The following is an 11,982-nucleotide window of genomic DNA, read 5'->3' on the forward strand; positions in this document are numbered from 1 at the left end:
AAACAGTAAATGAATAAGCACAAGAACAACAGTAATAGATGTATTTAACAATATGATTTTAAAAATATCAAACAAACATTAAAGAGACAAAATTGATGAGATGACCTAAAACATGACAAACATAAACTTGAAAATGGAGCACAGAGTGAGTGAGGTCAACTCACAACACAGCCATGGAAAAAAACAGCTAATTGTTGAAAGAATCGACTAACTAAGCTCAAAAAGTGATTCAGAAATGAGTCCTGCTTTAGAGTCAAGGGCACTCAAAATAACAACAGAGAGTGAGGCCACTAAAAGACCCACAAAACTAGGCCTGCCTTTAATGATAGACCTCACCTCACACAGCCTGACTACAAACTCTCCTGGCATTCTTCGGCCTGTCCAGACCTCAGAAATAGGCTTTTAAACTTTGAAATAACGTAAATGTACCAAAGTATACCAAAATGCCTCTCAAGAGAAAGGAAAACCATCAAACATTAGGCTTGAGGTACAAGTCCACAAAATCATGTCATTTTCTAACCCACTTATTCAACAACAATATTTATTTATATAGCACATTTTCATACAAATGATGTAGCTCAAAGTGCTTTACATGATGAAGAAAGAGAAAAAAGACAAAATATAAAGATAAAATTAGGCAACACTAATTACCACAGAATAAAAGTAAGGTCCGATGGCCAGGGAGATCAGAAAAAACAAAAAACAAAAAAACTCCAGATGGCTGGAGAAAAAAAAAGTTCTAAACAAACAAATTAACAAACAAACAAACAAACAAATCAATCCCCACCCATGAGAAGGAGAGCTGGGCCAGCAGAGTAAAACTTTATGCTAGTAAAGATAAGTGAATAGATAAATTAATAAATGAATAAAGATAAATTGGTGGTGAGTTGGCTTCGATGGTGGGGGAGGATGCCGGTCAGGCGTGGTAGGCCCAAACGTGTTGTGAGGGTCTGCTGGGAACGTCTGGCAGAGCCCCCTGTCAGAAGTAGCTTCAACTCCCACCTCCGGCAGAACTTCGACCACATCCCGAGGGAGGTGGGGGACATTGAGTCCGAATGGGCCATGTTCCGTGCCTCTATTGTTGAGGCAGCTGACTGGAGCTGTGGCCGTAAGGTGGTCGGTGCCTGTCGTGGCGGCAATCCCCGAACCCGTTGGTGGACACCGGCAGTGAAGGATGCCGTCAAGCTGAAGATGGAGTCCTACAGGACCCTTTTGTCCTGTGGGACCCTGGAAGCAGCTGATAGGTACCGGCAGGCCAAGCGGAATGCGGCTTTGGTGGTTGCTGAGGCAAAAACTCGGGCGTGGGAGGAGTTTGGGGAGGCCATGGAGAACGACTTTCGGACGGCTTCGAGGAGATTCTGGTCCACCATCCGGCGTCTCAGGAAGGGGAAGCAGTGCAGTGTCAACACTGTATATGGTGGGGATGGTGCGCTGCTGACCTCGACTCGGGACGTTGTGGGTCGGTGGGGGGAGTACTTCGAAGACCTCCTCAATCCCATTAACATGCCCTCCAATGAGGAAGCAGAGCCTGGGGACTCAGAGGTGGGCTCCCCCATCTCTGGAACTGAGGTCACCGAGGTGGTCAAAAAACTCCTTGGTGGCAGGGCCCCGGGGGTGGATGAGATACGCCCGGAGGTCCTCAAGGCTCTGGATGTTGTAGGACTGTCTTGGTTGACACGCCTCTGCAACATCGCATGGACATCAGGGACAGTGCCTCTGGATTGGCAGACCGGGGTGGTGGTCCCCCTCTTTAAGAAGGGGGATCGGAGGGTGTGTTCCAACTACAGAGGGATCACACTCCTCAGCCTCCCTGGAAAAGTCTATTCCGGGGTCCTGGAGAGGAGGGTCCGTCGGATAGTCGAGCCTCGGATTCAGGAGGAACAGTGTGGTTTTCGTCCTGGTCGCGGAACAGTGGACCAGCTCTGTACCCTTAGCAGGGTCCTGGAGGGTGCATGGGAGTTTGCCCAACCAGTCTACATGTGTTTTGTGGACTTGGAAAAGGCATTCGACCGTGTCCCTCGGGGAATCCTGTGGGGGTACTCCGAGAGTATGGGGTACCGGCCCCCCTGATAAGGGCTGTTCGGTCCCTGTACGATCGGTGCCAGAGCTTGGTCCGCATTGCCGGCAGTAAGTCGAACCCGTTTCCAGTGAGAGTTGGACTCCGCCAGGGCTGCCCTTTGTCACCGATTCTGTTCATAACTTTTATGGACAGAATTTCTAGGCGCAGCCAGGGCGTTGAGGGGGTCCGGTTTGGTGGGCTCAGGATTGGGTCACTGCTTTTTGCAGATGATGTTGTCCTGTTTGCTTCATCAGGCCGTGATCTTCAGCTCTCTCTGGATCGGTTCGCAGCTGAGTGTGAAGCGGCTGGGATGAGAATCAGCACCTCCAAATCTGAGACCATGGTCCTCAGCCGGAAAAGGGTGGAGTGCCCTCTCAGGGTTGGTAGCGAGATCCTGCCCCAAGTGGAGGAGTTCAAGTATCTCGGGGTCTTGTTCACGAGTGAGGGAAGAATGGAGCGTGAGATCGACAGGCGGATCGGTGCGGCATCCGCAGTAATGCGGGCGCTGCATCGGTCTGTCGTGGTGAAAAAGGAGCTGAGCCGCAAGGCGAAGCTCTCAATTTACCAGTCGATCTATGTTCCTACCCTCACCTATGGTCATGAGCTATGGGTAGTGACCGAAAGAACGAGATCGCGAATACAAGCGGCTGAAATGAGTTTCCTCCGCAGGGTGTCTGGGCTTTCCCTTAAAGATAGGGTGAGAAGCTCAGTCATCCGGGAGGGGCTCAGAGTAGAGCCGCTGCTCCTACGCATCGAGAGGAGTCAGATGAGGTGGCTCGGGCATCTGATCAGGATGCCTCCCTGGTGAGGTGTTCCAGGCACGTCTAACCGGGAGGAGGCCCCGGGGAAGACCCAGGACACGCTGGAGGGACTATGTCTCTCGACTGGCCTGGGAACGCCTTGGGATTCTCCCGGAAGAGCTAGAAGAAGTGGCCGGGGAGAGGGAAGTCTGGGCATCTCTGCTCAAGCTGCTGCCCCCGCGACCCGACCTCGGATAAGCGGGAGACAATGGATGGATGGATGGATGGATGGATGACTTAAAGAGGGGAGAGAACCTGCTTCCTCAATTTAAATTCTTATTCTAAAATGTTATTGATTAGATCCTGCCAGATTTTTAAAAAGTTTTGTACAGATCCTCCAAGTGAGAATTTTATTTTTTCCAATTTCAAATAGTATATAACATCAGTTACCCACTGACTTAAAAGAGGAGAGTTAGGATTCTTCCAGTTGAGCAGGATAAGTCTACGTTCCAATAGTGTAGTGAAGGCAATCACAGTTTGTTTGTCCTTCTCCACTTTAAGCCCATCTGGAAGTACACCAAACACACCTGTTAGTGGATTAGGAGGAATTGTGACACCAAGGCTATCTGAAAGGCATTTAAATATTTTGGTCCAGAATGATGTTAATGTGGTGCAGGCCCAAAACATGTGACCCAGTGAGGCTGGAACTTGATTGCAACGTTCACAGGTTGGACCTTGCACTGAAAACATTTTGGACAATTTTAAGCGAGACAGATGTGCTCGATATATAATTTTTGAGTTGAATAATTGTATGTTTTGTGCATATGGAGCTCGAGTGAATTCTCTGCATTGCTACTTTCCACTCCTTTTCTGAGATGTCGAGTGAGAGATCCTTTTCCCATTGTTCTCTTGGATCTTTAAAAGGCAGGGACTGTAAAATGGTTTTATATATTACAGAAATGCTGTCTGAGTACTCGAGACTGAGCCAATATTTTTTCTGGCATAGAGCTAGGTGGGAGGTGAGGAAAATTGAGCAGGTTCTGTTTAACAAAGTTTCTGATTTGAAGATAGTGAAAGAAAGGTGTTGCTGGAAAGTTAAATTTGGAATGTAATTGTTCATAGGATGCAAACATGTTGTCTATGTACAAATCTCTAAGTGATTTAATCCGGAATGTTTTCTAGATATTTAAAACTGCATATGTTTCAGAGGGTGGAAAAAGGTGGTTCACATGCAGAGGTGCCACAGATAAAAGCTTCTCTATCTTAAAATGCTTCCTACATCGGTTACATATTCTGAGTGCGTGAAGCACAATTGGGTTGTTAGTATATTGGCGATAACTTGTGTTTATTGGGTGCAAAGCAGGGACTATAAAGAAGTACTACAGGATTTTATTTCCATTGCGGACCAAGCCTGTGTGTGTTCATCTATTTGTGTCCATGTCCAGGTTTTTATAGCTTATATATTTGCTGCCTGGTAATAAAATTGAAAGTTAGGTAGAGCCATGCCGCCTTCCGCTTTAGGTCTTTGTAGGGTCTCTCTTCTGATACGTGAATATTTTGAATTCCAAATAAATGAGATTATGTTTGAATCTAATTTCTTAAAAAATGATTTATTGATGTATATTGGAATGTTTTGAAATAAAAATAGAAGCTTAGGAAGGATATTCATCTTAACAATGTTAATTCTTCCAGGTAAAGTGAGATGAAGGGTTGACCATCTGTGCAAGTCTTGCTTAATTTTTCCATACAGACGGCAAAATTTTCTGGGTAAAGAGCTTTATGTTTACTTGTGATGTTTACCGCTAGGTATTTAAACTGATTGTGTATTATTTTCTTGCAGTGCTTGATGTTTCGTGGATACCCCAGCCCCCAGATCATCAATCAATTGTCTAAGCTTTGTGGGGGACACATTTACAAGATTATTGAGATTAAGAAAGGTACATTGCTCAATTTATATTTAAATTTTAAAACTTAAAAGCTTATTTTTCAGTTTAGTTTGTTCACCTGCAGTATTGTATGTGGTTAAACTTGTGGTTCCAAAATGTAGAAATGTGACTTCTTCGTCTTCAAATGTGATATTACTTTTGTAGGGGGTGTGAAGGTAAATCAAACATTTTCTAGGTGTGTGGGGTATAGGAAAGGTTGGGAAGCACTGATGTAGAGAAATGAGTCCAAGTGACAGACAATATAGTCTTGCCGCCATGTGAGCTGCAAGCATCATCAATTTGTAAAATACAGATACACTTCAATGAATAGAAGGAAGATGTAAAAGCTAAATGAACTTTATATGCAACTGGGTGATGCAAAAAGATCAGCATTTTTCACAGTTATATCAGGAAGTAAAATATGCTGGGCTGGGTGTTTTGAAATATTACGCTACATTAGGGAATGACAGAGCAGGCTCTTTTTCCTTAGCAGACTGTGTTTCTTTAATGTGTTAAGTGATGTCCTTCAAATCTTCTACAACTCTGCGATTGGCAGCACAGTTTTCTATGATGTGGTGTGCTGGGCCGGTAATATTACTTCAAGAGAAGCCCACCGAATCAACAAACGAAATAAACTTCATGAATAGTATTAGCTCAATTTGAATTTCATGGCAGCAACACATCTAAAAAAATTGGGACAGGGGCAACAAAAGTAAGTGGTACTAAAAAGAAACAGCTGGATGAATATTTTACATTTAATTAGGTTAGTTGTCAACAGGTTGGTAACATGATTGGGTATAAAAAGAGCATCTTAGAGAGGCAGAGTCCCTCAGAAGTAAGGATGGGCAGAGGTTCCCCAATGTGCAAAAAACTGAGTCTACAATTTGTGGAACAAATTTCAGAATAATGTTTGCCAACTCAAACTTGCAAAGACTGAATTTCTCATCATCTACAATCCATAATAGCATCAAAAGATTCCAAGAATCTGGAGAAATCTCTGTGCACAAAGGACAAAGCTCAAAATCAGGATTGGATGCCTGTGATCTTCAGGCCTTCAGGCTGCACTGCATTAAAAGCAGGCGTGATTCTCTCATGGATATCACAGCATGGGCTCAGGAACACTTCCAGAAATCATTACTGACTGTGAACAGAGTTTGCCGTGTCATTCACAAATGCAGGTTAAAGCTCTATCATGCAAAGAAGAAGCCATATGTGAACATGATCCAGAAACACCACAGTCATCTCTGGGCCAAAGCTCATTTAAAATCAACTATGACAAAGTGGAAAACGTTTTGTGGTCAGACGAATTAAAATTTAAAATTCTTTTTGGAAAACATGGACGCTGCATCCTCCGAACTGGGAACATCTGGCTTGTCATCAGCGCTCAGTTCAAAAGCCTGCATCTCTGATTAGGGAATCCATTCCCGGATGTGTTTATCCATTCCCTTGAATTTAGGAATCCCACATTTCATTCCCGGGAATCCCGGGCGCCCGGGGATGACACAGCACATGGGCATCTCACATGTGAACGGTTTTAGAACGACCAACACTTATTTTTAATAAAACTACTGCAATATGTTGACACAAATAAAAGACTAACCTAATCTACAAGCAGTCCTTGCTGTCATATAAGTACATGTATCTAGTTAGTTGCAGTAATAAGAGCATAGATGCACAATGTGTCCAGCGTACGGTTGTCCAGGCTAGAGCACACCTTCATGCAGAGTATGCCAGCCGCTAAGAAAGCACGCTCTGCCTCCACTGAAGTAGGCAGCACAGTCATCAGATACTTGTTATTCTTGCTGTTGCTCTGAAACACCGCCATTTCAGCTTTTACTGATGCATCCAGTTTTTTGTCATCATTCTGTGATGGCAAGTTTCTTGGCACAGATAATGCAGATGCAACAGACTGACGTATTGCAATTTCAAGTTGCTGTTCAAAGCTGTTGTCTGATGAAGTGCAAGCTGCAGCAATGGCGCCACCTTAATTATTTTCAACTATAACTCTGTTATTTCTTGATCTATTTTTACACTTTTACACGCAATATATGCGAGCTTGGCCGTTCCTGTTTTCCCGGGAATTACAGCAGTTTCATTCCCGGGAATGCGGGAATGAAAAATGTCCGGGAATGGATTCCCTATCTCTGATATTATGGGGGTGCATTAGTGCCTATGGAATTGTCAGGTTGCACATCTGGAAAGGCACCATCCATGATGAAAGGCATATACAGGTTTTAGAGCAACATCTGCCCCCATCCAGATGACATCTATTTCAGGGAAGGCCTTGCATATTTCAGAAAGACAATGCTAAACTGCATACTGCATCTATTAGAACAGCATGGCTTCATAGTAGAAGAGTCCAGATGCTGAACTGGTCTACCTGCAGTTCATACATTTCACCAATTGAAAACATGAAACTAAAAATATAACAGGACTGTTAAGCAGCTAGACTCCCATATCAAACAAGAATGGGACAACATTCCTCTCCCAAAATCCAGCAACTGTTCTCCTCAGTTCCCAGATGTTTACAAACTGTTTTTAAAAGAAGACAGGATGCTACACAGTGGTAAACATGGCCCTGTCCTGACTTTTTTGACACGTATTGATGCCATCAAATTCAAAATGACCTTATCCTTTCCTTAAAATGGTACATTTTCTTAAATTAAACGTTAGATATGCTTTCTATGTTCTGTTGTGAATAAAATATGAGTATATGAGATTTGCAAATCATTGCATTCTGTTTTTATTTACAGCGTACAAACTTTTTTGGAATTGAGGTTGTACTTATTTATTTTTTATTCTTATTGATTTTATCATTTATTTCAAAAGTTTCTGAAAAAAGACAAATTTCCCCCTGGAGACAAATTAAGTTCATTCTATCTATCTATCTATCTATCTATCTATCTATCTATCTATCTATCTATCTATCTATCTATCTATCTATCTATCTATCTATCTATCTATCTATCTATCTATCTATCTATCTATCTATCTATCTATCTATCTCTCATATAGTGCCTTTCTATCTATCTATCTATCTATCTATCTATCTATCTATCTATCTATCTATCTATCTATCTATCTGTCTGTCTGTCTGTCTGTCTGTCTGTCTGTCTGTCTGTCTGTCTCTCATATAGTGCCTTTCTATCTATCTATCTATCTATCTATCTATCTATCTATCTATCTATCTATCTATCTATCTATCTATCTGTCTGTCTGTCTGTCTGTCTGTCTGTCTGTCTGTCTGTCTGTCTGTCTATCTATCTATCTATCTATCTATCTATCTATCTATCTCTCATATAGTGCCTTTCTATCTATCTATCTATCTATCTATCTATCTATCTATCTATCTATCTATCTATCTATCTGTCTGTCTGTCTGTCTGTCTGTCTGTCTGTCTGTCTGTCTGTCTGTCTGTCTGTCTATCTATCTCTCATATAGTGCCTTTCTATCTATCTATCTATCTATCTCTCATATAGTGCCTTTCTATCTATCTATCTATCTATCTATCTATCTAAGCAGTCCTGATAACTGATTGTCAAGAACATCCATCATGGCTCAAAAATACATAAAGGTCAGAATGGTGTAGTGGTTTATTTAGCAGCCGAAGAAGAATTAATTCTTGAATTGTATGCACAGCGTAAATTTGTTACAAAAAAAAATGAAATGCAGCCCCTATTTAGGAAACAAGACATAGGTTAAATATCTAACCATGGTGCAGTTCCTAATCTGTGCATTGCATAATTAAAGTTACATTTTTGGAAATGTTATTGGTATCACTCAAATTAAAATGCCTCATCTTAATACGATCTTTGCTGTTTTGTAAAGGTTACACTTAATCTGCTGTCAAAAATGTGAATTCCTTTTCAATGTGTGTGGTGTGAACCCCAAAGGTAGCTAATGAATCTACATTCATAAGCAAACATCTACTGTATTATGCTTTAGAAATCAGTAAGAATGTTGCAGCTTCTGTGCTGGTGGGAGGCTCACAACGTTGCACCTCATTGCTCCTGGGGAGTTTTGATCTGAATCAGAATGACTGAAGGGGCCCATACACATCATTGCCATTTTAAAAGGATTAACCTGTGCATTACTGCTGTGGAGTGTCCTGGGTTGCACATCATCAGCCTCCGGTGTGCCTAATGGTCCTGTTATTCACAGATGAGTGTAGACTTTTGCACCAGTGGCATTTGGATAGCCTAAAGAACATTACCTAGTATTACTGACAAAACTTCCTTTAAGATTAAATACATTTTGCATACTATCAGTTACCAGTAATGTAAAAAAAATTCTGCTTGATTTCACAAATCTAAAGATCACCAGGAAAAGCAACAGACATATTAAGGAAGTAATTTAGCAAAATCAACAGCATTATACATTATACACTATGTGCACAGTGGTCAGGCAGTTCATTCAGCCAAGTGACTTGGCAATGTACGGCTTCAACAGACTTGTAATGGTGGTCATTGTGAACTTGTATCTGTCATATTGAGTTGCTAGGAAAAGCTAAGGCGTCTGCTAGTCTTTGCACATTCTTGGTACTGGTATTGTAAAAGCACAGGCTCCCCATCTTATCAGGTTTTCAAGTAATTTGCAATGCCATGACAGGTCCTAAAGTTGATTATTTACAGGAAGTATTGATTTTAACTGCAGAAGCTGACCACAGCTACCAAGGTGTAGAATGAATGCTTCTATTTTACTTGCAGATACTCAACAATATTTATTGCTTTTTATTATCTAACTAACCCCCAAAGGTCATGCGAAAAGGCAATTTCCCACTGGGATTAACAAAGTACAACTCCAAATCAGAAAACATTGGGACAGTAAGGAAAATGCAACTAAAAAAAAAAAAAAGCCAACCAGTGATTCTTAAATTTACTTTGACTTTTATTTCATGTTTTGTCTGGTCAACTTCAGGCCTGAAATGCAGGGATGTATATTAACAGATGGAATGAAGTTGACCAGACAAAACATGATACATCTTGGGTTCATACTGTCTGCAATTAAATACATTTTTTGCATTATCCATACTGTCACAACTTTTTCTGCTTTGAAGTTGTATATCAAATCAATAAAGTCATTATACTGTATGTTATTAAAATTATGTAGTACTGACGCTCCCACCTCAATGAGATTTTCAAGAAAAGAAGCACACCGTGGTTGATCCTCAAATGTCTTCAAATGTGACTTTTATGCATTCCATTGTTATTATTACATCTTGGCGCTAAGCATTGTTAGATTTCTAATAATTCAGAATTTATATATCTACCATTTTAAAAAACACTAATGTCAGTGTGTCCAATCCCAGTGAGCAATTTGATTGGTCAGTATAGCTTTGAAGTGATTGGTCAGTTTTTGATTTTGGTGACACAGCGAAAGAGGAAATGGAAATTGAGAGATGCACAAGGAGGAGTAAAGCTGTAAGAGCTGCACTGAGAGTGGTCTTCAAAGACAAGAAGTATATAAGCGGACATGAGGTGAGCAAGGTGTAATCAGAAAAATAAGTTTAACGTCACTGTGCTCTGTACTAAAAAATATTTTATAAATCAACTTACATGTACAGGCCAGGCCAAAGTTAGCACATGGAGGCTCTCAGCATTTAGAACTGCTAGGCAAGCATTTGAAGAGAGAAAGTTACAACTACAAAATTGGGCATTGTACTATTTGTGTATGTTAGAGATGAAATTGGATCCTCTCCTTGCCTTGTTTGGAACATAAGTAAGAGCCTGCACGTGGAGAAAACAGTACAAAAGACTTGGAGAGCAGCCAAAAGCCTTGAAGCCGATGGACTGATGGAAGATTACATCATCCGTCCTGAAAACCCTTCCAGCGCAGCGACGGAAAATGGCAGACTGTATCCATTAAGATCCCACCTTGATAAAAAGTATTGTAATTTGGCTTCCTCCGTTTGTAATGCCACGTAAATCGTCAGTAAACAAAGCCAAGTTATTTTCTCTTATGTGATTTCTTACCGCCATATCACTATGGGAGGGATATTGCCTTTTAATATTATATCTATATAGTTTCAGGTTACTTAAAATGCCACAATTAAAAAGAACTTATTCCAACTAGGGAGCTAGCGACCCCTATTGGAAAATACAAGGCACCTTGAAAATAAACAGCAGAGTTTGAGAAACAGGCTTTACGGGTTTCGCTTGACAGAAGATAAAAGGAAAAGGTGCCAAAGACAGATGTAGAGCAAGAGATGTCAAATATTTAAATTGCATTCAATCACCCGTCTTCAACAGACAATACAAACAAGTGTTTTATAATGTATATTTTTCTGTAATAAACCACTTTAGAGTATGGAACTATATCATCTACTGTTAAATTCTGCTCTGTACTTCTAAAATTTGTATTTTTTTTTTACTTCTAAAAAAAAAAAATGTTTCATTTTATACTGTATTGAGGATTTGTTCTGTGTATTGTATTGTACTGACCCCCTTCTTTTTGACACCCACTGCACGCCCAACCTACCTGGAAAGGGGTCTCTCTTTGAACTGCCTTTCCCAAGGTTTCTTCCATTTTTCCCTACAAGGTTTTTTTTGGGAGTTTTTCCTTGTCTTCTTAGAGAGTCAAGGCTGGGGGGCTGTCAAGAGGCACGGCCTGTCAAAGCCCATTGTGGCACTTCTTGTGTGATTTTGGGCTGTACAAAAATAAACTGTATTGTATTGTATTGTATGTCATGATCCACTTCAGCTGTGGCCTCCAGACTGTCCAAATGCTCAGGGATGGCTCCTAGCTGTTCAATGGATTGTGACATATTAGTTTCCTGTTTTACTGTTTCTTTTGTTGCTTTTTGTAAGTAAACTCTCATTTGTATTATGAACCTGTGGGTACCTTAGCATTAAGTCCGGACAACCTGTAGCAATAAGCCCTATAAGTGGAAGGGACCATTAACCTTCAGACTCTTCACTGGCTGGGAAGGACTAAATGCTTGCATGGCAGAAGCCAGTCTAGCAAGAAAGGGAAGTACGGCCATTCAGAGACCTCAGAAGGATTAAGGAAAGAAGGCACAGACATTCAGAGAAAGTCAGCCATCAGTGTTTGTCTTGTTCTCAGTGATGGTGGATAGCAGAAAAGGAATGGAGATTTCTGACACAATGGAGGCCACAGCGTTTACAGTGTAAAGGAGCACTGCGTTACCCTCTGAATGATGAGCTTCTGCTTCTGTGCTCCTAACTAACTAGGGCAGCAGTGCTAGCCTGTGACAAAGTAGCTGATTGGTTCATGGCACATCATTTACCTTGAAATAACC

The sequence above is a fragment of the Erpetoichthys calabaricus genome, chromosome 5 (assembly GCF_900747795.2).
Source record: "Erpetoichthys calabaricus chromosome 5, fErpCal1.3, whole genome shotgun sequence".
Taxonomy (NCBI): domain Eukaryota; kingdom Metazoa; phylum Chordata; class Cladistia; order Polypteriformes; family Polypteridae; genus Erpetoichthys; species Erpetoichthys calabaricus.